The sequence below is a fragment of the Sminthopsis crassicaudata genome, chromosome 4 (genome assembly GCF_048593235.1).
Source record: "Sminthopsis crassicaudata isolate SCR6 chromosome 4, ASM4859323v1, whole genome shotgun sequence".
Lineage (NCBI taxonomy): Eukaryota > Metazoa > Chordata > Mammalia > Dasyuromorphia > Dasyuridae > Sminthopsis > Sminthopsis crassicaudata.
In genome coordinates this window covers 315,848,347-315,876,338 of record NC_133620.1, presented here as the reverse complement: position 1 = coordinate 315,876,338, position 27,992 = coordinate 315,848,347, and the positions used below count along the sequence as shown (strand labels likewise).

At 35.4% G+C, this 27,992-nt stretch overlaps 1 protein-coding gene and 1 long non-coding RNA gene across 19 annotated transcripts in view; both read left to right on the top strand.

The window, feature by feature from the left end:
• The window catches only part of RBFOX3 (RNA binding fox-1 homolog 3), a 918,966-nt gene that overhangs the window by 291,595 nt on the left and 599,379 nt on the right, over window positions 1-27,992 (top strand). The gene's annotated exons all lie outside the window — the stretch shown is intronic.
• Window positions 379-27,992, top strand: LOC141538652 (uncharacterized). The gene is made up of 2 exons (XR_012481092.1): window positions 379-24,128; window positions 24,166-27,992. It is a non-coding gene; the product is annotated as an uncharacterized LOC141538652 (long non-coding RNA).

The window sequence follows — 27,992 nt, the reverse complement described above, 5'->3', positions numbered from 1 at the left end:
TATGCTCTGTAGAAATTGGGAAGCTTTGTCATTTAGTATCTAGCTTCAAGGTCACAGTTTTCTGGGAATGGTCAAGGTGGGTTCCTCTGTGATTGTGTGTGCTTTAAATCAGAATAAAGGATGATTTCAGTGTTGAATTTTAAATTACTTCGAATAGGGATGAATGCTTGCTAGTGGCTCTGAGAAGTCCCTTTGATTTTTAATGTAACTTCCTATTAGAAAAAAGATTCTTAGACAATGAATAAAAATATCTGGTATTTATATAGCATTTTAAGATTTTAAAAATGGTTTTACATATATTATCTCATATGAACTCTTAAAAGTTCTTTATTTATTATTTATTTAATTTATTTATTATTATTTATTTATAACTTTATAAAAGTTATTTATAAAAGATCTTTATTTTAATATCCCCCCCTTTTCTTTTTTAAATCACATTTAACCTGTCACTATATCATATTATCTCCCATCATGAAGAAGGTAATGATGCAATGGATAAAGTGTTAGACCTGGATCAGGAAAACCTCAATTCAAATCCAACCTCAGACCCTTATTAGGTGTATGATCCTAGGCAAGCCACTTTAACCTCTATCTATCTCAGTTTCTTGAACTGTAAAATGGGAATAATAATAGCATCTATCTCCAGGACTTGTTCCTAGTATCAGATGAGATAATATTTGCAAAGTGCTTAGCATAGTACCTGACATATAGTAGATATTTAAGAAATGCTTATTTCCTTCCTTTCTTCATCCTTTTTCTTTTTTTTTTCCTATCTTATCTTTTCTCTATCTTCTTTTAATGAAAAACCCTATCAGTATATTGTCAGTCAAAATTTTTATTTTTTCTTCTTTAGGAAAAGTTAACAACAGTGATGGCAGCCCTTGCAATGTTTTCATTTTTAGAATACTTGTTGGATATTAACTAAATCATATAAATGAGTGGGAACTCTGGACTAGCTTATATCCTGGGCTTGGCAAAAACAGCTCATCCTGCTCCTATTTTCAACCATGATAGAAACTCTAGTTTTCCCATTTTCCCCAGACTATCTTGATTAGCATATTTTGAATAGCCTTGATGGAAACTCAGTTTTCTCACCCTGTCTTTGAGATGGTCTTAACATCTCAATACACATCCTTGTTACTCCTTCCCAGTTTCTCCTCCTAGTCCCTGAATCTTGCCCCCTCCCCTCATTCTTCCATGTACCCTGAGGTATAAAAATCATGTCCTCCTGATTCGAGGGAATTCTGTATGACCTGAGTGAACTCTGTACAATTATGAAAAATCACAAAAACCATGTTCCCTTTGATCTATAGACTCCAAATGGACTCACATCCTCTCAGAGTGTGATTCAAGAACAAATCAAACTCCTATTGATCTTTTTTGGGAAGTCACAATCTCAGGATTCAATTACATTCAATTGAGAATTATCAAATTTCCCCTAGACTTACTCATAAAATAGGTCTTCTGAAAGCTGATTCTTTACAGATTTTTCTCCATTGAGAAAATATGCCCACCAAGAGAATGCCTCTTCGTGTTTTTTAAACAATAAAGCCTCCTCTTTTGCCACAGCCTCTGAGGTTCTCTTCTGAACCTGCGTGTCTGGAGCAGAAGGATCCTCACTCTTTCATTACCACACCTCATCACTCCCAAAAGCAAATTGCTCACTCAGTATGATTTTGCCTTGCCTAGTTGTATTTGTTTGAACCTGTGTGCTATTCATGTATTAAATAGCAAATCTCAGTTATCTGTGATGGATGCCTTGTCATGGTTGCTCCATTTTGTGAGTCAAATTTTTATTATACTATTTTTATAATAAACTTTTACAATTATGCTCTCCCAAATCAATTTCATATTTCTACTCCATACTACCACTTCTGGTATCTTTATACCAATTCATAATGGCTTGCTCTCAGCTTCTGGAGTCTTTATTTTTTCTTAAGTCTCTCTTGCCAAATACTTGAATATCTTACCTCAAACTGAACCCATATTTCAGTGACGAGACAATATGGGGCAATGGAAAAAAAAAAAAAAAAAAACTCTATTTGGAGTCAGAGGGCATGGAGAAGTATTTTGCTACTTATGTGACTTTATTAGACATACTAGTTAATGTTCCTGAGACTCAGTTCCATCATCTGTAAAATGAGAAATTGAAAGACAGTATACATAGTAGAGAGAAGGCTGGCCTTGAAACCAGGAAGACCCAAATTCAAATCTTGCCACTGACACAAATTAGCTGAGGTATCATGGATAAGTTACTTAACCTTTTAGTGCTCCAGGAAACTCTTTAAGGCTAAAAAGTAAGAAAGATTGATTTACATTGGTTTAAAAAAAAAGGGGGGGGTTCCACACTGAAAATTCCCTATAGCAATATAATTATAGGTCTCTTCAAAAAATGCATTAGATTATTTCTAAATTTCCTTTCAACTCTAAATCTATCATCTTGTAAATGGGAAATTATTTTCTCACCACTATTTCCATATACTTTCTTGAATAATTTCTTTTTTTATGATTCTTTTTTTAAATTAAATTAAATTTTTTATATTTATAATTTTTTTCACAGTATATATGCATGAGTAATTTTTTAAACATATTATCCCTTGTATTCATTTTTCCAGATTTTCCCCTCCCTCCCTCTACTTCCTCCCCTTGATGACAGGCAATCCCATACATTTTACATATGTTACAATATAACCTAGATACAATATATGTGTGTAAATACCATTTTCTTGTTGCACATTAAGTATTAGATTCCGAAGGTATAAGTAACCTGGGTAGATAGACAGTAGTGCTAACAATTTACATTTCCCAGTGTTCCTTCTCTGGGTGTAGTTATTTCTGTCCATCATTGATCAACTGAAAGTGAGTTGGATCTTCTTTATGTTGAAGATATCCACTTCCATCAGAATATATCTTCATACAGCATTGAAGTGTACAGAGATCTTCTGGTTCTATTCATTTCACTCAGCATCAGTTGATGTAAGTCTCCCCAAGCCTCTCTGTATTCCTCCTGCAGGTCATTTCTTACAGAGCAATAATTTGAATAATTTCTTAATAAAACAAGTAAACAAACAAAAAACTTGTGATTGATGGTACCGAAAGAGACATACATTTTTAGTCATGTGTGGATTTTGTTTTGTTTATATGACTATTTGTTATAATAGGTGTTATTTGTACACATATGTATGTGCATGTGATAAATCTGAAGTAGAGAGGGGAATTATCTATAATATCACATCTTCTCTTCCCCTCAAAGGAAGAAAAAAAAACAAAAAAAAATGAGAATTTCCAAAAAGAAATACAGATAAATAGAACAGGTTAGAAAATTTGTTGTCAGGCAGTTGTGTCTGATACTTTGTGATCCCATTTTAGTTTTCTTGGCAAAGATATTGGAATAGTTCACCATTTTCTTCTCCAGTTCACTTACATATCAAAAACCGAGGCAGCTAGGGTTAAGTTACTTGCTCAGAGTCATACTGAATTATTATATACTTTGTTTTTTAAAAGTCAGCTGTATGTAATAGAGATCTGTAGTCCACATATAATGCTCTAATTGTTTTCTGCTCAGCTTTGTTAATGGATAGAGACAGAAAGTATGACATGTGAAAACAGGTCAATATATGATTTAATTACTCTCTATCAAATACTCAGAAGGTAAAAGCACTGTACATTTGGAAGGATAGAAGGAAGAAGATGGAAGGACTTTGGAGGATAGCTGTCTAGGTTTCCTGTAAGAGTAAGTTTTCTTCCTAGGTTTTCATGGCTATCTTTTATCATTAGCTTTTTTCATTGTGTTCCTTCTCACTCTTAATCTGTATCTACTTACATGATTCAACTCCTTTTATTTTGCTCATGTTTTCCAAATGATTTCTTTTCCCCCATTCCATCCACTAATGGAGAAGAGTACATATCTAGCTCTCTCAATATCTATTTATCTGCCTACCTACTTTCTTGTCTATCTAGGTATATACATTTTTGTGTGTATGTATATACTCACTCATACATATACACAAATATATATATGTATATATATATACATGTCTGCATATGTGCATATATGCACATGCACACCCACTCACATGTATATCTATGTGTATGTCTTTATGCACAAGTTTGCACAGATAGAAAACACTTCAAAAACAAAAAGTATTGTTTAGATAATAGTAATATTACTGCACATTCAGGAGTCCATAGTATCATACATTTAGACCTAAAAGATATCTTATTGACAAGAATGTGTTCATAAATATTGTACAAGTTCTCCAAAAAAAAAGTACATCTGATACATTTTAAATTCAAATGTGAATATTAACATTTCCCTGCCACTTTAAAATAATCAGCAAAATAATAAACCAAACCCTGATGATTTCCAAGGTAAAAGTGCTTTCTCTGAAAATTGAACAATAGATTCTCCCCACACTTTTAAAACGCCAGCTAGTTTAACATTCTCATTTAACAAATGGGGAAACTTAAGCACATAAAGTTTAAATGACATATCCAAGGTGATCTGATCCCTCCTCTTGTTTCAGTTATCCTCTCTATGCTACTGCTGATTCTTAAATCTATTTATCCAGCCTCTCTCCTAACATCTATATTGGAATATCCAATTTCCTATTTGGTGTCTTAAACTGAATATCCCATAGACATTTTAAAGTCAACATGTCCAAACTGAACTCATTATCTTTCCCCTCTCCAATTCTCCTGCTTCCAAATTTCCCCATTACTGGCAAGAGTAGCACAACACTCTTAGTCACCCAGGCTTAAAACCTAGGTTTTCTTTTCACTCATTCTCTCTCATTCCCCATATCCAGTCTTTTGCTAAGGTCTGATGATTTTGCCTTCATAAGGATAAGTTCCTGGATCACTAAGTGGAGTTGGCAGAGACAGCCTGAAGTACTGATAAAATTATTCCCTGAGGAAAGAAGGGAAGGGCGCTGACAAGGATCAGCTCAGTCTTATAGTCCTACCCTTGTGGAGGTCTTGTGTAACTCCACCTTACTGTATCTAGTTAGAAAGCCAAGTTATGTCAAACCCCAAGGTTAAATTTCCACTATAAATCTGTTTATGACCCATACCATCTTAGCTGAATCCTTTTGGATTCACTGGCATTCTGCTTCATGGTGTCTTCTCCCCCCCCCTCCTCATGCCTCATAGTGTCTAACTATATACGTTCCAACTCTATTTGACATTTACCACTCTTGGTGCCTATTTTATCTCTCTATTTTGTCTATAACCTCTTCTCATAAATAAACCTACCTTTTGCCAAAGAGAATTACCATTGTGAATTCTTCTCATGACCAAATTCAAACACATCAATAAAACTTCTCATATATGGCCCCCTCTTTCCTTTGACAACTGTAACAACTCTTGAACAAACTTTTATGTCCTCCTAGTTGGAATATTGCAAAACCTGCTAGTTGGTGTGCTTCCATTTTCCCCACTCCTAGAGTGGATCTCCTTTCTCTCAACACTCAAGTAAACTTCCTAAAGTACAGATATACCTACCTCATTCTTCTACTCTAAAAACTGCAGTGATGCTTAATAATTGGTACTTAATAAGTGTTTAGTGACTGTCTAAGCAGCAGAGGCAGGATTTGACTCCAAAGACAATGAATATTCTTCTTAATCCAGTCTTTTTTCCTCTAATGTTTTTCCTGATGCCATTTCCTGAATGTACAAATATCTGTGCCCTTTGCTTTATGATTCTCTGTGCTATTGTATTCTGTTGTCAAAAGTAATGTTTTAGGGTAGCACTAGGGGGTAGTTGAGTGATATTAATTCAGTGTTCTCAAGATTTATTTCTAGTCTAACATTACATTTCTGATTTTTTTTCTGGAAGTTAATGGAATTCAGAGCAGAAAGCAGGGGAGAGGAAAGGGAAGATTTCATTAAAGTGTTCCATGTTTATTATCATTGGAGGATATATATTGGGGGAAAATGAGTAATGTGGGCAGAAGTAATCTTTTGAAAAAATAATTTACCATAATGATAAAGAAAACAGACAATAGCTACATAGAAATTGGGATTCCAGTAAAAGTAGGGACCTTACAAGATGCTACATTGGGGGACTGAAAAGACATAGTCTTGGGATGTAAGCAAGGTAAAAAGGAGCCAAGAAGTACAATTAGGAACAGCTCTAGAAGCATTCTTCATAGCAAGAAATTTCTGGCTTCCTGAAATATGTAATAATTTAGTACATTCCAGCGATTGCAAACACTTACTTTGTGTTAGAAACTCTGGTCTGTGAGTCAGGGTATCTTTACTTCACTGATAAGCAGTTGTGTGACCTTGAGCAACCTCTCTGATTCTCATTTTCACTCATCTATCAAATGTAAGGTAGTTTACCATGGACTTAGAGCTGAAAGAGATCTGAGAAGTTGTGTAATCCAGTCTCTTCATTTTAAAAATGAGGAAACTGAGAAACTGGGTAGATTTGCTTCAGGTCATAGATGAGAGAGCTGGGTTTTGAACCAAGGACCTAGTATGTCATTAAATATATTGTAAAGATGAACTGAGATTTGAAAGTGCTCTGTTAAAATTAAATGTGACATAGAAATGAAAGGAATAGTATTAATAATCTTTTATTTCTATAACTCAGATGAAAATGGTATTAACTCACAATAACAGCCTCATCAAACAACATGCCTTGTTTCAGCCTGTAAATTAGATATGGCTTTATCTATATATAGTAATCTTGGCTAAGCTGATATGGGGGCATACTGTGAAGCTGTTGTTATCATCGATGGTGTTATTATTGTTATTAATAAGAACAATAATAACCATGAATTTCATTTTGTATGACACCTAGTAGCATGACATTATGACAATACTAGTGCTTTATCAATCTTGTGTGATTGATTTCTCTCTCTTTTTTTTCTGTTATGCCTTCTTCTTGCTTTTCCTTTTCAGATATTGTTCTCTTTCCCCCTGTCACGTTCATGCCTTTCTATCATCTGGTATGTTCGCCTCTTGGTTGCCCAAGTGTGCTTGTTGAAGCCCACTCAATAGAGAGCAATATTAAGATCAGCAGCCTCAATTCATCACTATCACTATTTGACATCCTTGATCAGTCTCTAGGGCTGTCAGGAGGGGCTGCATCAGAACATTGGAGAGCGATTCAAACAAACAAGGCGCAGGAAGCCTGTTTCTCTGTGAGGAGCAGGGCAGGGAGTCTCTGCCAGAAGCATTCATCCAAAAGTCTTTGCTGCATCTTTCTTTGGTCGTTGCCTTTAAGTACTGGCTGAGATGGACCCCTGGAGAGAGGTTATTGGGCAGCTGGGTAACAGAGAGGAGAAAAGAAATAACTGGGAGATTTGCTGCATGTTACCTGCCTTTATTAAAAATCAATGATGTAATAGAGTGATTTTACTCTATCATACTTAAACAATATCCATTGTATGGGGAAGCAAGAATGGAGGGGACAAAGGGGCCAGGGCAATGGAGAGAAAGAAATGGAGAAATGCATGGTAGACACCAGACATAGCTCTTGTTATCAGTCTGTTCCCTCAGCCACTCTCCTCCCTTCATAAAATAACCAGCTCATCTCAGACCCCATCAGAGCCAAGATTTACAGCCTAGGCCTTGCCGAATGCCTGCCACACACCTCTCCTGGTTTTATTCCCGCTATTTATCACAGAGGGCTCCTGCCTCAGCACCAGAGGGACAGTTAATCAAGGCAGACTTTCTACCTTGTCAACTTGGGACTCTGCTGGAAGAAAATGTGAACTGTAAAATTAAAATCATAGGAAACTTAAGAATTTGTAAGGAAGATAGTAGTTCAGGGAGGAAGGAAAGAAAGCCGTTTCCCAAGCTTCCATGCCCCAGCAATGGACAGACCGAAAGATTAAACAGCTGGGATTTCAAAGCCTAAATTCATTTCTTCTTATTACTGTGCCAAACATAACCTTTCATATGCTACTTTCCAAACATCAATCTGACAGAAGTCTTTTGGAAGTTCTCACCTTTATTTCAGCCCCATCAACTTTTTCTTCAACTTTCTTTATTTTCTTCCATATCTCTGCTACAGGTTGAAAAGAATGGCTGAAAAAGAAGAAAATAAAATGAAGTAAATATTTTATGAGATTAATAATAACACTTAAACTTGAAATTTGCCCATGAATAGAATGCACAGTATTAAACAGAGCATATTATAATGATAGCTGGCAATTGTGTAACACTTAATGATTTGTACAGTGCTTCACATCTATTAATCTCATTTGATTTTCACAATAATGCTGTGAAGGTCAACTGGCTTAAGCTTTTCCTCAAATCTTTCATAACTAAGAAAGCTGGAAAGGTCCACTAATACATTACATCTGAGTAAAGTGCTATTATCCCCATTTTACAGATGGTAAAATTGAGGTTAAGTGTCTTTCCCAACAGAGGTTAAACCCGAGTCTTTGTTGTCACCAATTCTAAGATTCATTCCACTTTTATTGTCTAACTTCCTCAAAAGATCTAATATTTACATATCCCTTTAAGATTTACAATGTGTCTTATGTGTATGATCTGATATGATCCCCATGATAAGCCTATGAGGTAAGGTGTTATTGTTATCTTCATTTTACATATATTCAGACAGCTTGATCTTCAAGCAATGTAAAATCCCTGTGTCTCTCTTATTTCATATATTTGGTTATGACCCTGGAGAAATGCCTCACTTCTTGGGTGGGAGACTCATCTGGCTGGAGTAGGTATTTCCTTTATATGAGTGGGAAGAAGCCTAAGGCCTTTATAGTCCTGACTACATGGGCTTTGGGGTGGGGGCAGGAGGGGATGAGGGTGGTGGTTAGTGGTAGAATTTTATGGCTGTTTCTAGAGGACCAAAGGATAAGAAAAGGACTATAAGCAGAATTTATGGCAGGTGGAAATAGCTAAATGCTCATAAATTGACTTAGCCCAGAGAAATACCAGTGAGTAGCTTAAGATCAACATTTGATCTCAAGGAAGAATAACCTATAGCTTCCTTTTTTCTTCCCAGTCTGTCAATGAGTATGGGTGTGTAAGCTAGAGTGTGTGTGTGTGTGTGTGTGTGTGTGTGTGTGTGTGTGTGTGTGTGTGTGGCTGTGTGTTTGGGGATGGAAAATAGGTAAGGAAGGGAGGGGAAAGGTAGGTGAGACACACAAATACAATACTTGGGGCTCCCCCTGCTGGGTCTCTATGCTTACTGGCAGATTCTCAGAGCTGGGCTGATGTAGTCTAAAACTCCAGTAGTGAATGCTACTTGAACCTCATTCAGTGCAGCAGAAGGAAATTATTTTGATTTAAAATATGAAGTTCATTTCAGTTCCATTCATAACAAGTGTTAGGAGGAAGATTTCTGTGTCTGCTGGATATAAAAGAATTACTGATGGATATAAAAACAACTCTTCCCCTCTACCCCCCTACTTCCACCCCATTCTCAAAGGGCAGGGGCGGCAATCAGAAGAGATCAGAGCTACATTTTGCAAACCATCTTGAAAACAATCTCCTTTCTGAAAGGACAGCTTTTTAGAAGGTGCCAGCTAGCATGTCAGAGCATTTGTCTACAATATTTGTTGAATTGAATTGAATCTGTCTATGCGATGCCTCTCAGGAGATGGAGGCAGCTTTGCACTGCTGCTTCTTTATCTGCATGGGCTCCCTAGCTTAGATTCAGGAAGAATCAGCCTTCCTAATTATCCCTGGGACCATGGACTTTGAACAAGAGTCCAGGGCTGGCACGATTGAGGGTGACACTGATTGGCAGCTTCAACTCACAGGTGCCCCAGGCTTTCCTATTCCTCAGCTGCCCTTCCCACTACATATTATTTATTTAATAGTCTCGTTATAATTCTGAAGAAGAGGGAACTGTCAAGAAGGAGGAGGAGAAAGAAGGACTGGGAGCAAATGAAAGCTGGTTATTGAGTAGGACCTAGCTTGGACATAATTTTATTTTTGAAATATTTAGATGGATGGCTGTCAGTTAAAACTATCTAGGCTTTCTGAACCTTGCACGTAGCTAGTCTAGGCTACTCTCAAATCTCTCTTAACTAAGAAAAGTAGCCAATGGAATGCTGACAAGAGTCCCTTTTTGTTTTATATCTGAGGAAGGCTATTAGGAGAATTAACTGCTAAATTCTGGCAAAGGGAGAGTGGTGGTGATAGACCTGAGGGAATTAGCATAGAAAACCAGGAAAAGGAGTTAAGAGGCGAAAAAAGAATCTTTTCTTGTCCATATTAAAAGGAATAAGGGGAGAGAGGAGAGTTGAAATGATAAATTATATAATAATGATAATCACATTTTAGATGTTTTGAGCTTCCTGTTCTACTGTTAATAGAGCTACTTACAAGTATCAAAGAGAGATTGATTTGCATTTCTCTTCCATTCTCAACTGTTGTGTTAGCCTCTAGTAGAGGTCCTAACTAGCACCCCAAAACTATGGAGGGAGGTGAAGAGGAGGATGCCGATGTGGAGTGATGGAGAGAGAAGGTAACAATACCAGCAAATGGAAAGGCAAAGGGCACTTGACCAGTTTAGCAAAAGAAACGTCATCCCTTGAATAATGAAGAGTTGACTTTATAAGCACAGCATCATACAATTTTCACTAAATATTTACTATGCATACATCTTTCAAGCCCCAGTTACATATATGACACTGAATGAGATCAAATGTGAGAATGCAAAAGAAGTAGGAGGGAAAGCTCCTTTCTTGGTATAATTTAGAATTTAATGGAAGAGAAAACACACATATTAAAGATGTAATATGATTTATAAATGTTCCTGGAGAGTAATAATGGTTCAGAAAAAAATGAGACTCTATTCCTAAATGATTTTCCTTTGAATTTGAAATCCATATGTATGATTTTGTTGTTATGGATTATTTTTCTAGACAAGGTCTCCTTATCCTGCCTAGGCTGGAAAAACTGTGTTCACCCATGGACTCAATCCTAATACTGATCAGTAGTGAGTGAGAGTTTAACCTATTTGATTTTTTGAACTGAGTCAGATTGCCTCTTTACTAGACAATCTGGTGGTCCCCTAGTCTTAAGACTTTGCCATATTGGTATTAGACTTAGTATGAAAGTCTGATTGACTTTAGCTCCACAGTAGGTCATTATACCTAAAATAATGTGGTCAACCAATCTCAACCTCCCCAGCAGCAGAGAGTAGAGTTATATACCATTATACTCAGTCTTTCTGACTATGTGAGATTAGGTAATAGAAAACCATTTTTAACATTTTTCTGAATGCACATTGACAGAATTGGAGAAGAGCTTTTTCTGATTTCTCTCTATGTTAATACCTTTCTTCTAATGATGACCTCCACTTTATCCTATATATAGCTAGTCTATATATAGTTGTTTTCGATTTGTCTCCCCTCATTCTTTGAGAACAGGGACTGTTGATTGTTTTTTTTTTCCTTTCTTTATATCCCTAGCATTGAGCATTGTTTCTGCCATATGGAAGGCACTTAATAAATGCTTTTTGACTGAAATGGTAGATCATATATCCTCATGCACACTCTGAAGAGTTGGCATAGGAAATTTGTAATCAGATAACTACAAATAATGGATCTATCTTAAGCATGAGTGTTTACATATCAGTAGAGCTGTGTTAACCTATAGGTGCTATTTAAAATGTGCAGATTAATGCTAAGGAAGCCTGGGGCCCTGAAAAGCTTCAGAGGTGAGGAGATCCAAGGAGATATTATTTCTGAACTCAGAATTGGGTCTGTTATGTGCTTGACACATGAATAGATTGCACAGTCTGATGCTATGGCATATTACCCTGCCATTATTTAATTTTTATGTTTTCCTTCCCCTCCAAGGAAACGCTTGGAGTCCCCAGTCTCAGAAGGCTGTGGGAAAAAAAAGAGACAGAGCAAAACTACTTCAATACAGAAGAGATGTAAGTGGGAAGCATACTGAAGTGATCGGAACATGGTGAGGAGAAGTTTAGGAGAGGTTCCATGTTCTCATGATTCCATGTTCCTTTTCTTGAGAACTTCTTTGGTTTAGCAATTTAAGGATGCTGTTAGGTTTTGGCTCAGCATTTCTAACTTAATTTACTGAGGCCACTAAGGGAAATGGGCAAGAATTTTTTGAGCTCTTTTAAAATTTCCATATTTGAAACCAAATCTTTGCAGTCATTGCTCTTCCTCATCACCAGCCTGTGCTCTGCAGCCATAGTTGCATTCCCCAATGTGCAGTTGCTTTATTTTTACTTTGTATGTATTTTATACTTATTTACCTGTGTACTTGCTATTTTCTCTGAATGGAACATATGCCTTTTTAGAACAGGGAATGTTTCACTTTTTACTTTTTGCTTCCAGCACTTAGCATAGTATAGTATTTGAATATTTAAAAGTGCATGCCAAATTATATCATTATTATTTACTATATTGCTCTAGACTGACAGAATATATGGGTGCTGGTCCTAGTCCCACTGATTTACTGTGGGATCTTAGACAAGTTCTGTAATCTCTCTGGGCCTCAATTTCTTTAATAAAATGGACTGGATGATCTCTAAGGTTCTTTTTAGCTTTAGTATTTGATTCCAAAGCATTTACTTGTGGCATTGTGATGCACTAGGCTTTTTATGGTAGCCAGACCATCATCAGAATAAGGAATAGAGACACTACTTTAGAAATATTCTATGTGGAAGCTCCTTTTTAAAAAAAAAATTCCTGATTATTACACACTTGTGCTTTTGATTTTTGGCTTTTTTGGTTTTTTAACCAATAGCATGTTTTTCTCCAAATAGTTTTGTTTTAAAATGTATTTATCTTTATATGAATTTCATCCTTTATTTCCTGAGAATATTTCTGCATTCCCTTTTCTCTTACTGGTAGCTAGGTGACATAGTTTTTAAAGTGCTAGGCCTGGAATGAGGAAGACTCATCTTCCCAAGAACAAGTCAGACACTTACTAGCTATATGACTCTGGCAAGTCACTTACCCTTGTTTTGCTCAGTTTCCTCATCTTAAAATGAACTGGGAGGAAAATAGCAAACCAATCTAGTATCTTTGCCAAGAAAACTCCAATTGGGGTCAGGTAAAGACATGACTGAAATAACTGGGCAACAAACAAAAAGTCCTCTTGAATAAATTCTAAATATATAATGGGGTTTTGCATGTAGCCAGCAATGTTGGTAGGACTAGTATGTCGTGTTCTTATGTCATGTTCTGAATAATCTAGGCTTTTTATCCTGGGAGAAAGTAGGCTAGAGGTAGGAATAGCGAAAGTTGGTTAATGATGTGTGTGTGTGTGTGTGTGTGTGTGTGTGTGTGTGTGTGTGTACATACAAGAGTATTCCATATCCCTTACCCCCATTACTCTAACCAGCAAGTTGCTCTGTGCCATGATACCTTTATTAGATGAGAATGCCTCTTTCATTTAGTTAACTAATTCAATCAATCAAAGGTATAAAATAGGTATGAATAATTTCTAGACACATCATCTTAATCAATCAATCAAAGGCATAATAAACAAGGCAAACATTTAATCAATTTGGAAAGGAGGTAAAGTTACTGGATGAAATTATAGGATGAAATGTATTGGGAGTGTTTGAAAGAATTAGATATCTATCTGAGCCTATATTAAAAAAAGAGATTCCAGTGGAACATTCCAGCAGTAGCTTTTAGGGATAAGCTTTAGGAATGGTTGAGGTGTCAGATCTTTTTATCAATGACCAGAGGGGTAACAAGGGAATGGGATCCAGGAAGATAGTTAGCAGAGTGGGAAGAATGCTGGGTTTGTAATCAGAGGGAACTGAGTTTGAATCCTGGCTCAGTCATAAAATAGTTAGTTGATTCAGGGCAAGTCAGTTAATCTCTATCAGCCTTATTGTTTTCATCTATAAAATGGGGATAATAATACTTACCTCCAGGATAATTATTAAAACCAACCAGGATAATATATAAAAAGAATGTTGTAAACTTCAAAATGCTATATAAATATTAGTTATTATTGCTGTTATTGTTAGCAGTTTATATGGTAGCACTGCAATTCTTTTTAAAGCAGTAATAAGATTTCTATCAGTGCTGATTATTGCTAATAATTCCATAGCACTGTCTAGATCAGGGCTTTGTAAACTTTTTCTACTTGTGATTCCTTTTCAATCAAGAAATTTTTATGTGACCCTGGATATATAAGGTAGGTATACAAATCAAGCATTTACTGATAATAAATCATAATTTCATGACCCCCACATCCAGTTACACAACCCCAATTGGGATTATTTCTCACAGTTTAAGAAAATTTGCTCTACATGATCAGCAATTAAAATTTATTTAGTTTTTTTTTAATTTATTGCTGAAATATTTTATTTATTGCAGAAATCTTTATCTAATTGCTCTGTTTACCTAAACTCTAAATACTTTAGATATCACAAGCTGATATAAGCTTAAAATAATGAGAAAATCAAAGCAAAACAAAAACCACACATGATAGAAATCAACTTTGGACATGACAGGGTATGATGATGAGCCACAAGGCAGCTATACTTATCTCTAGGACAGAACATCAAAAATCTGAATCAAGTTTGAGATACTAGTCAATTTCAAGTATCAGGCACTTTTTTACACAGGTTCAAAGCACCAAAGGGATGGAGCATTTTCCAAGACCAAGCCAAGGTCTTTTGTTAGTGTTAAGTCTAAGCAACATTGCATGAAGTGCCAAGAAATAATCAAATGTGATGCTAGTTAGTTAAATAGTATTTAGAAACATGGGAATTCACTGTTTAGGGTCAATTCTGTGGAGTCTAAAAACAGCAAAGTTATGCTCTATTTGTTCAAGGACTGCTGGGAACTGCCTACTTTTCAATTCTGTCTTTCCCACACATGGCTGATGTGCCTCCACTGATGCTGACATAATACCCTTTGGGTAAAAAGTACAATTCTACTTTAGCACATATTGGGGTAGGGGGAAGTAGGAGCATACTCCCTTGACATGGGTGACTTTGAGTTACATACAGTATCCAAACAGGAATTTCCAGAGCACAGTTGTAAAATGTTAGGAGAGAAATAGAAAAGATCTAGATACTGATATCTTTCTGAAACTTTTGGAAATTATATTCATTATTCTCCTGGAGAATAAGGGGATAGGATAGTATAAAGGAAAAAGCTAGAGGACTTGGATAAAGTAACACACAGTTAAAGTATAACTGTAAACGTTATATGCATATATTTTTGTATTTGGATCCTTTCTCCTGCTAAAACATATCAGGCAGCATTACTCTGCACAATGGATGAGAATACAGGTTAATCCTATTAAACTCAGACATAGAGGAGGGACTAGGGAAAAAAGGTTTTCCTCCTATTTGACTGGGATATTGCATTTCAGGGGAAGAAAATCAGGTTTCTTAATTAATTAAGTTGGGGGAGGAAATCCCCAAAGTGGTGGGATTTAGTTAAGTGTTTTACTTAACTAAATCATTTATGCATTTACAAGTTAAGCAAGCATAAAGCACAGATCTGTAGGGACTGTGGCCTCAGGAGCCTTGGTACTTGCCCCACAGACCTACTTGTTTTACTAAGAAATGAAGCAGAGCAGAATTTCCAGGATCATTCCAATTAGGTCGCCTCATGAAGGTTTGATATAACATTTGCCTTTTTTAGCCTTGGGGTAGCTCCCTAGCTCCTCATCAAGAAACTAATCAGTTCTTTTCACATTTGGGATGCAATACCTCTAATACTATTATATATAGCAAGTGAAAATGTATAATTAACTAATTAACTACCCTCTATTCTTAAGATAAAGTAACTTTAAAAAATTTAACAGGTTGTGCTTTGATAAAAAAAAATAATTAATAAATGAAATTCTGCTTGTATTACACAAATAATGGCACCCCATACACATAAACAACCAGCTTGCAGACTTCCTGTACATACAAATAGCCAGGCTGGTCTTTGTGAAAAGAACATTTTATCAGATAATTTATGAATTAAATAGCTTTAAAAAAAAAAAAAACTGTCAGGGGGAAGAGTAATCACCATGTTTAATGTTGTTTTTATTGGAAAATGTGTTCTGATGACCACGTAATCAATTACTATATAAAAATATATTTGAAATTTACATCTCTTATGTCAAAACAGCCCGGACAATGATACAGTCAACATTTTTATGTACTGATAATTATTTTCAAGGAAAAAGATCTATTTTAAACTAACAATGAAAAAAAATGTAAGTAGAATTTAAACATATGAAATATAGAAGAACAATTAGCTAATTACTTGGCCTGTGTGCAGTTTTTAGCCATAAACACATAGATGACATCTGACACTTAAAATTTCATTATTTGGCTAATGTCCTTCAGCAAGCTGAAAAATAATGGACCATGCCTGTGTTGGCACTTGTGCTCTTAACTTAATAGTTTCTTTATATAACTGATGGGCTGCTATTTTCATTAGAGTTTTTAGTAGAACATCAAAATGATATTTTATGAAAGCTGACAAAATGAAAAATTATGCCTGTGTCCACATTTTTGTTCCAAATGTAAAAAAAAACAAACTCAACAGATAGTCAATAAGTATTTATTAAATAATCGGTGTGTGCCAAACACTGTGCTCAGGGAGATACAAAGGAAGGGAAAAACATAAACCATAGTTTCAAGAAGCTCATATTATTTTAAGGGAAACAACATGAAACAATTATGTGTTTACATATCAAATACAGTGTAAATGGGAAATATTCTTAAGATAAAAGCATTAACAATGGGGAGAGAGAGAGGGAATGTGGAGAGACTAGGAAAAGCCTCTTGTGGTGTTTAAGCTGAATCTTGAAGGAAACCAGAGAGCTAAGAGACAGAGGTGAGGGTAGAGAACATTCTTAGCGTTGAGACTAGCCAATGTAATGACATGGGAATTGGGAGATGGAGTGCTATATCCAAGGAATCATGTGCAAGGAATATAAGGTCTTGAAATCATGGAAAATGTGGAGTGGGAATAAAATATAAGAAGAATAGGAAAATGAAAAGGGATTAAGTTGTGATTAATAGAGAATTTTGCATCTGATTCTATAACTAATAGGATGCCACTGAAGTTTATTGAGTAAAAGGAGGGTAATCTAGTCAGAATTGAACTTTAGAAAGATCAGTTTCACAACTGAGTAATGATGGAATGAAATTAAGAGAGACTTGAGACAGGAGATTAACCAGTAGGAAATTACACTAATCCAGATATGAGGTCATGGGAGCCTTCACTAGAGAGGTGACAATGGGAATGAAGAATAAGAAAAATATACAAGAGTTACTGTCAAAATAAAATAAATGGGACTTGATAACAGATTGGATGTGGGACATTAGAGAGAGTAAGGAGATGAAGATGGCATAAAGGTTCTGAGCCTGGGTTGCTGGGAGGTTAGTGGTGCCCTGGATGGTAATATGGAACTTCAGAAGGATTTTAAGGAAAATATGGTGAGGTCAGGTTTGTAAATGTTGAATTTAGAATGTGGATAAAGCATCTTGGTTAAGATATCTAGTAAGCAGTTGAAGGTGAGAGTCTGGAGGTTAAATAAGATCCCAGAACCATCATCATCATAGGGATAATAATTGAATCCACTGGGGCTGAGCTAGAGGGAGAAGACAACCCAGGACAGAAACATGAAGTCAACAACTATTATTGGGCATGATCTGTAGAGAGTGAACAAAAGAGGAAGATCAATCTAGAGATTCTTTTAAAAAGGGTAAGACAGAAAGAAAACTAGGAGAGAAGAGTGTTACGCAATTAAATTTAAAAAAAAGTATTTCATAGAAGAGAATATCTGATTATGTCAAATTACAGAGACCCTGTGGGGGGTAGGGGACCAAGATTTGTGAATCAAAAGATCCTAGCTTAAAGGGACTTCAACCCCCATCAAAATGAGTAGAATGAAGAGAATATTGTACACATAAGAACAAGATTATATGATGATGAGTATGATGGACTTAGCTCTTTTCAGTAATGAGGTGATTCAGGACAATTCCAATAGACTTGTGACAGAGAGAGCTATCTACATCAAGAGAGAGGACTATGGGGACTGAAAGGGGATCACAACATAGTATTTCCATTTTTGTTGTTGTTGTTTGCTTGTGGTTTTTTCTCATTTTTTCTTTTTGATCTGATTTTTTTGTGTAGCACGATAATTGTGGAAATATGTTTAGAAGAATTGCACATAGTTAACCTATATTGAATTACTTTCTATCTAGGGGAGGAGAGAGATGGAAAGGGAGGAAGAAAAATTTGGAACACAAGGTTTTGCAAGGGTGAATATTGAAGATTATCTTTGCATGTATTTTGAAAAATAAAAAAGCTATTATTTAAAAAAAGATTCAAAGCTAAATGCCAAAGGTTTAGAATCAAAGAAGAGAAGAGGAAGAGGAGGTATTGATTGTAGATAGTTTTATCAACCATAAGAGGGAAGAGAAATTGGGAATGATGGCATTTTTGTAGGCAGCAGGAAAGAAGCCAGATGAAAACCTATTGAGAACACAAAAACAAACATTCTGTTGTGAACAGAAATCCCAACACAAGCACAGTCTTCTAGTTTGCTGATTTGCTAATAGATTTTTCATTACTCTATTTACAAGTTTTGATTTTCTGTAATTGTCTTGTTCCGGTTATTTGTTGATAACTGTTCTCTGAAAGTGCTTCCTGCTGTTAATTTCCAGTAGCACCAAATGTTCAGCCCTTTTTATCAGATTGCAAAATTGGCCTACTTCTTGCTTCTCATATGTAAAACCCTATTTCCCACCTCCAGTCCTTTGCATAGTTTTCCTTCCATGCTTGGAAGGCTCATTTCCATCTTTAAGAATCCTTAGCTCTCTTGAAGATTCAACTTAAGCTTTAAGTTCCATGCAAGTCTTTTCCCAACTGCCTTGTACTCCCAACTTCATTATTAGTGCTTCCTCCCCTATATCTACTCTGTATATATTTCTTATTTATCTTTGTACATGGACTAGGTGACCTCTGAGACCCCATCCAGTTTTAAACTTCTGAAATATGAAATATCTTGTTTTCTTCTAATAGGATGCCCACTCCATATAAGGGCAGGAGTTGTTTTAATTTTGTCTTTGTATCTTCAGCATCTAACATAGATATCCACACTGGGTATCTAATAAATATGTGACAAATTTAATTATTTTGGAAAACAGAAGAATTAGGTCTAGAAAGGAAAATATGGAAGCAAAGTGGAAACATGTCATCCTTTATGCTCCAGTAGTTTCTGAAATAACAAAGACTTCTTCACTTATTGTGAGTTGCTTTAGCTTTTTTTATGCTACAGTGAACTCTCAGATTCAGCCTATTGAGAGTACTCTGAACAGAAAATGGCACAATGGTTAGTGACCAATATGATTTTAGCTGATTCAGATAAGAAGATAAAAAAAATAATCTTATGAAAGATAGGAAAAGCTGAGAGTAGTGAGAGAAAAGAGGAACTTCTTCTGTGAGCAAAGAGCAGATATCAGTTGGGTTGAGGAGGTTCTTCATGCATATGTGTGTACATATCTGAACACATGTTGTATGTTTATAAATAGAATTTTTTTTTGTTTTTGCTGAGGTAGTTGGGGTCGAGTGACTTGCTTAGGTCACACAGTTATATAAATAGAAATTTTAAAAGAGAACTGTCTTGTATCTCTAAGATTTAATAGGAAGAAGTAACACTGGTTATACTTTTTTTAAAATAAGAGTGGAACAACAATCTTTAATGACCTTATATTAAGCAGTAATTTTGTGCAGTCTACATTAGGGTGAGATATTAGCTATACCCAGTATGCTATCCTCTATCCGATAGGAACATTTTTCCTTGTAGAAGGTGTTTCTGTAGAAAGAACATTTGAGAAGTTACGGAGCATCTGCAAAAGAAAATATATGTTTCTCTGTATACCTATATTTATATTTATATTGGTATTGATATATGTGATTATCTGTGTATACTTTTGTTTGAAAATAACTCATCACTATAGAGCAATGGTATAAAATTCAAATAGAAATGAGGCTACTAAACTGCCTTTTGACTTAAAAAATACATATTAACATTACTTATGTTTTGTTCTATTCTTACTTATTTTATTATTTTTGTTGTACTTTTACTTATTTTGTTAAATATTTCATAATTAGTTTAATTTGACTGTATATTTGACATATCTGGTATAGAGAATTCTTTGTGTGGAAACTTCTACATAGAAATTCTGGCAGGTCATCTGAAACTTGCCAATTTAAGGAATTATATGGGACGTCAAGAAATTAAGTGATCATATAGATAGTTATATGTAAAAGACAGGACTGATTCTCTATATGTCTTCCATATAAGTGGTGATATTCCTATGCACATATAAAATATATTTTCTTTGTCCTAGTAATAAAAGGCCAAATGAGATTGTGTTGAAAGGCCTATTACCGCTCTCTTGAGGGCATGTAATTTCTTATTTATTTAATGATGTCTTGCTGGTGAGCCTAAGTTTTTTATAGAAAGCTAGACACAATGGAAGTCCAGAAAGAAAAAGAAAGCTATTCCCCAGGGATAGTATATTGATTTAGAAAATCACAGATTTACATTTTTGAAATTTTATTAAATATTTTTTATTTTGTTAAACATTCCCCAATCATATTTTACTCTTATTCAGGCTACACCTCAGCTTTACACACTGATGTCTCTCATACAAAATATTTATAAAATAATTATGAGCTAATGTACTTTGGGGAGGAAAGGGCTGCTATCTGGAAGTAGGAAGAAGGACTTGATATAGGAAGTGACGCCTAATTTGAACTTTGAAGGAAGATAGAGATTATATGAGGGAGATGAAATAGAAATGCCTTCCAGGCATTGGGAACAGATTGTGTAAAGTCACAGGGCTGAGATATGAGTTGTCATATGGGAGGAATTATTATTATACTGTTAAGATTTTTGAAGTATATTATTTTCATATATTCAGTATTCATAATGAATGAACTCAGAATCATGACATTTTCCTTATGTTTATCAGGGGGAAAAAGATATGTAGATAAATGTATGTTACATGTGTGTGTGTTGCTAAAATACAAAATTCATTTTATTATTTTTTCTCAAATGTTTTGTTTAACATAATGTGATATGAGTTAGATCAACTTTATTCAATAATTTTATTAAATAATAATTTATTGAATGGTTGTTTATTCAAGAAGGCTAGTTTGGTTGGAATTTAAAATATAAGAAGTGCTATAGTACGTAACAATCTTAGAAAAAATAGCCCAAAGCCAGGTTGTTATATATTGTTCATTGTTTTTTGGACACATCTGATTCTTCATGACTCCATTGGGATATTCTTGGTACAATACTAGAGTTATTTGTCATTTCCTTCACAGTTCATTTTATAGATAAAGAAAGTGAGGCAAATAGGGTTAAGTGAGTTGTCCAAGGTCATACAACTACTGTCTGAGGTGAGATATATATGTGCATATATGTATGTGTGTATGGAAATATATTCATAATAAATACATGAAGAATTGTTAAATTTTCCTTATATTTATGAGGGGGAAAGGTGTGTATGTATGTTTATGTGCATATATCCACATATATGTATGTATATGGGAATGTATGTATACACATATTGCTAAAGACCAAAACTAACCTTATTTGTCATTTTCTTTCAAATGTTTGATTTACTTTTGTGTAATATGAGCTAGATCAGGATCATAGGCCCTTCTTTTTGGGATATTTCATGCCATTTCTTATCTGTGGTAAAAAGAGTAAGTCACTTAGTATGTTGGTTGATATCTTGTTGGTTTTAGACTTCAAGTTCTTACTTTTTATACTGTAACTACACTGACTGACAGGCTCAGAAAAATCACTATACAGAGGAATAATAAAAAACAAACAAAAAAAAAACAAAAAAAAAAAAAAAACAAAACAAAAGCCAGGAGAATCTCTAGGGCTTAGATATGAAGGAAATATAAGGATACCACTAAGAAGGGTGTGATAGGAATCATGGCTAGAGAGAGCATAGATTTCATGAATTTAGAGCAAGAGGGATCTTGGTAGTCACCTATTTCAACATCATTATTTTTACAAATGAGGAAAATAAGGCCTCTAGTGGCAAAGTAGCTTACCTAAGGTGAAAGATTAAGATTAATTAAGTCCACATTATTTTTTTTTTCCATCCATAAAGCTACATGGAAAAGGATATATCATTCTTATTATCTCCTCCCCTTCTCATCAAGTAGAATATAAATTTCCTAGGGGCAGTGAATCCCAGCCACTAATTTTGCATGCTTTGTATACAAAGTATTAATGTTTATTGAGTCAAATTGAATTGAAGCAAAATGAACTATTGTCATCAACTTGCACACTTGGCCATTATTATCATTTTCGTTGCATCATTATAATCAAGCATTTGTAAATTTTATTAGGTTATGTAAAAGGAGAGCTATTTTGCCATAAAGCCTCTGCCTTCTAAAAATTTATATTCTATTACTCTGTCTTTGCAGTAACAATTAAAAAAGTAGCAAATTCATCCATAATATCTGGATGTCCACTTGACTTACTATCATATTCTTTCCTCAATTCATCTCTAATCTCAGTGTCACTTGAATGTGTCAATGAAAAGGAAGACAATGACTTTGCAAAGAAAACGAAACGTCATTATAAAGCTATAGTTTTTAATTTTTTATTTAAAATTTATTTAAAAGAGAAAATTTTTTATTTAAAAGATATTTAAAATATTTAAATTTTTATTTAAAATTTATTTAAATTAAAATTTTTTTTAATTTAAAAGATAAAATATACTTGTGGATTATGAGTCAAATTGTTCACTCCATTATCATTTGCATAATTCATGGCACATAATAAGTATAAATAAATGCTTGTAATTAATTTTTGTGTATTTAAGTGTTTTGTGTGGATTTATATATATATATACATATACATGTGTGTGTATATTACATATATACATTATATATTCTTGTATCATGCATATTGAATATGTGTGCATATATAGAATGCCAACACATGTATATATGTAAGAATATCCACAGACTTCCCATATATGGGTATACATTTAAATATGCTTAATGTAATTACACATGCATGTATGTATATACACATATAAAATATAAATATATGTGTGTATATATATATATATTTTTTCCCCCAATGGGCTTATATTTCACTGGAAGGAGGGAATAACATGTACATAGATAAATATATACAAAAGCAATTTTAGGGTCAGAATGGATCCTTTATAAATTTAGGATGGGGAAGAATTGAGAAATGCCTTCTGTAAAATGTGGTTGTCCTGGGAATGGAGATAGGATCCACATAGCAAGAGGAAGAGGAAGAAAGCGGGAGAACAGAAGGTAGGCAAGGTTGGGTGGAAGTTAGAAATTAGGAGAAGTAATGGGAGACAGTTCTGGAAAGCTGAACTGGAGATATATTGTTAAAGAATTGATGTGCCAGCAAGGTTTGTATTTTATCATAGACACAATAGAAAGCCACAGAAACTGTGTGTAGCTGCACAGCATGCTGGACTTGGAGTCAGGGAGGCCTAAGTTCAATTTTACTATTGACACTTCTTATCTTTGTGACTTCATGTATATGCGTCTATGCAACTATTGTTTGTTTGGTTAATCTTATCTTCAGTTTACACTTTTCTCTGAAGTCAAAAGTGTAGGATTTCTTCCTACCCAGTGACAGAATCACAAAACCTTAGAGATCATTTAGCCATATTGCCTCATTTTACAGATCAGGAGCCTGAGGTCTAAAGACTTCATACAAGTTGCCAATAGCCACCTGACTCTCTGATGATAGAGCTGGGAATAGAACTGGGTATCCTGAGTAGCTAGAGGAGAAACATAGAACCCAGAAATCATAAAAATAAAAAACTAAAATAAATTGTTCTTTTTCCTGACAGCATGATTAATAATAATGATAATTATCATTATAATAAGTGAAGATCTTTATAAACTTTCTGTTGTTGAATCCTCTCCACAATTCTTGGAATAAGAATAATTATTATTATCCCCATTGGGAGGGAGGGAACAGGCATTTATTAAGTATTTCCTATGTGTCAGATACTGGCTAAGCCATATTATTTCATTTGATCTTCACTACAGCTCTTTGGGTCACACAAATTTGCTGAATTTGACCTCAGGCCTTTCTGACTCCAGACTTAGTACTCTAACCACTGCACCACTCTGCTTCCTTAGGTGAGGAAACAGGCAGGAAGAGTGACTTCCTTAGAGTCACAAAGCTAAGTATCTGAGGTTGCATTTGAATTAGATCTTTCCGACTTGAAGTCCAGCTCTCTGTCAGCTAACTAATGAGTGAATTTCTATAAAGCTATCTGAATTGAAGCCCCCAAATCACACTTTTGGTCTGTCAAACTACAATGAATTTGGTACCCATCCCACCATGTGTTGTGGCACAACCCTGAGATTTGAAGTATATGAAGTATAATCCAAAATAGCAGGTGGGAAAACATTAGCATATTTCTTTGTAAGCCATTATGGGGTACTATAGCAGGAAAAGGGGGATAGGAACAGTTGGAAATGGGAGATGGTGATCATCCTTTTCTGACTCAGAGCCTGCCCCATCAAGGCAGCCTTGGCATTTTGTGGTAACATCCATAAACCTGAAACTCAGCTTCAGGTGCCGTTCTGAGAACAGACATTAAACAGGTTCGTGCCAAATTTCAATTGGTTGAAGGTACTAAAACCATAAATAAAGTGACTTGGGATGCTTGGAATCTTTAGAATGTCTTTGGCCAGTAAATAAAGAACTTGGGTTAAGGTGAGGAGCAGAACTTCCTCATAATTTCCCTATCCAATCATGATCTGGGGATGGAGGGTGTGTGGGGGGAAGAAGGAGGGTTCATGTTCTTTGATGGATGAGTTAAAAGCACAGGCCTTGGCTGAAATTGTATTGAAATAGTAAATCTCTCTTCTTTCACTTCCTGGAGGGAGGGGTGAGAAGCACAGCAGAGAAAGGAGAGAAAGAAGCAAACTGAGGGGACTCACCCTATATCTTCTTGTATGATAATATATTTGGGACATTACTTTTTTGATGGAACTGAATACTTGACCTTTGTCAAAACCCTGCATGGGGCAGGATTAGAATGTAGGAGTCAAAGGGAGATTTCATGTTTTCTTTGTTTCTATAAGGGAAACTGTCAGTGTTCCTGTCAATGTCAGTAGAACCAGCTAGTCTTGAGATAGATCTAGAAAAATCCAGAAAAAAAATGATAGTGGATTAAATTCCAATACTTTCTTTAATCTTGGATCAGTGGGGGGAGGGAGAGGGGAAGAAACTAACCTGGACACTCTAGCTGCTTCCATACAGCAAATGACTTATAATATAAGCAGATGAATTATGGTCATACTTAGATTCTCAACACTTGGGACCCAATGTTGACTTCTTCTGGTAAACTCCCTATTTGTTTATTGGCTGTGCTGAGAGGGTTTCTGAGATCAAAGCAAAGACTGTAAGAAAGAGGATTATGATTCAGTTTTCTATTCAATGTAGTACCCAGGAATCTCCCAGAGAATGGCATCCTTACCGGTCTGTAGTGTTTATGTTCACTGAATGGAGAAGGAATACAGAGAGAGAGAGAGGTTAACTGAGGGGGAAGTGGGAAAGCCTCCGCCAGAAAAGCCTGGGCTGAAGCCAGGATTAGGTCCCAGCCGGGATGGAACCATCTGCTAGGAGTGTTCCAGTTATGGAGATTCCTCATCCTTTCATTGCTCTTTCCTGGTGACACCTGTCCTGAGGATCTGGGACAGTCAGTCTTTCCGGCAATCCTGCTTCCTCCTTTCTCCCCAACACTGAGGACTCAATCTAAGTATGAGGTATGGGGAGATTTTTGCCTAAAGAAATTGTGTTCCAATTTGTGTTCTCTAAGAGACTACGGATTTAAGTAACGGATTATAACTGTGAAAATTGAATGATTTTATTTTAAAAACAACAATAATAACAACACTTTCTCCTACCATTTATTTATTTTTTGGTAATTTGCCCTTAGGCTGTGTGCCTGAACCCTGTTTGTTCTTGGCTGCTTGCTGCTGCAGATGGTTTCCTTCTGTTTTCCCTCTCCCTCTCTCTCTCCAGAGTTTCTGTCTTCAGAGGAAAGAGGTGCTTTCTTCTACCTTCTCTCCCTCTGTTTCCCTCTTCCTTCTCACAAGTAGTTCTCCCCTTGCACCTTCAGGCATTAATTCTTGACTCCTCTTAGAACAGAGTGCTCTAAAGCATGAAAAATGGCCCTTTCACTCTTGCTGCCTCTGTCTTCACTCTCCTCCATCCTTACCCTCCCATTTCTGAAGCAGCCCCTAAGATGCTGTCGGTTGTTTGGTTGTTTATGGTGGAAGTCAAGCACACTGCCCTCCACCCCCTCCTAATTTCATCTAGGTGATATTTTAATAAATCTTTCAGACACAGCTAGACTCCATACATTACTTACCAACCCCCTGAAGGTTTTCATGTTCTTTGATGGATAAGTTAAAAGCACAGGCCTTGGCTGAAATTGTATTGAAACAGCAAATCTCTCCTTTTCTTTCATTTCCCAGAGGGAGGGGTAAGAGACACAGCAGAGAAGGAAGTAGAGAAAGAAACAAACTGGCAAGAGATCCTTCTACCTGATATTTGACAACCTAGTCATCTCTGAGCCAACAAGGCCTAATGAAACTAGATTACATGGTTTTACTTTGACAGATCATTTTGAAAAATGTGATATTTTTATTCTGTTTCTCTTATTTGTCATTATTCTTCTTCTGCCCAAAGGGGTGGGAAAGAGACACCTCTACTGAGTCATGGAAGACAATGGTGTAATATTTGAGGCATACTGGGGGGGGGGGCGAGTGTTAGAGGTTGGAAATTGAAATTAGTGAATAAGAGATACTAAGAGAGTAAGATATAGAAATCGATCTTAGTCATTTTTTTTTCTTATTGCTCTTCATCTTGGTCTTTCTATTTCTTCTCCCCTGCTTTCTTTCACCTTTCCCCATATTCTTCGTGTCTCATATCTTCTTTATCTGTTTTTCCTCCCTATCCTCTCTCCATTTTTTTTTACTTCTCTTTTTTTCTCTCCTCCAAAAATGATCAACTCGGAAATGTAGAAAATATTTATCTTTGCTTTGAATTACTATTTAATAATTATGTAGTGCTTTAAAATCTACAAAGTGTTTAACATATTTAAAAATAATATTTTATTTTTATTCTAATTACATGCTAAAACAATTCCTAACATTAAAAAAAAAATTTAAGTTCCAAATTCTCTCCCTTCCTCTTTGCCTACAATTCCCCCCTCTCTGAGACAATAAACAATCTGATTTAAGTTATGTATGTACAATCAAATAAGTGTTTTACATATTTTATCAATTTTTTTCCTCACAAAAACCTTTGGCAAGGGACAAGTGACTTACTACTAAGTGCCTGAAGGTAAACTTGAACTCAGCTGTTCCTGCCTTATCTATGGACTATACCACTACCTTCCCCAGAAGAGCTAAGATGATCATTTAATTTGTTTATCCCTTTTTTGACATCCCAAGGAATGGAAGCACTTGACATTATCTCTATTGAGGGACAAGGATAGGATTGAACTGGTGAGAGTCTCAGGTCAAGGAAACATCTTAATCATCACACTTTTTAATTAACTAGAAAATTAATCATAGCTTTGGAGTTGAAATGGAAGTTAGAGTCCATTTAGTTCAACTCTCTCTATTTATAGGCAAGGAAACTGAACAATGGGGGGATTTAATGATGTACCCATAGTCATACTAGGAGGCTTACTTGGAACCTAGGATCTTAGACTACAATTCAGCCTGCTGATGTTGGAAGATAACTTGTCTTCCCTACAACTACTCCATGTTTTCTAGTTATCAGTATATGCCATTAAAGGGAATGATCATTTTTTTAAATTAAATTTTGCTTTAAGTCTAGCTAACAGGGTTAGCTAGGTGATTGCTAGATGATAAAGTTGGAAGATTTCAAGGCCTTCTTTGCCCTCCTTTGGACAGCATGGCCCTGGAAATATTGCTGAAATGAGACACAACTTCCTTGTACCAAAAAAAAAAAAAAAAAAAAGAAAGAAA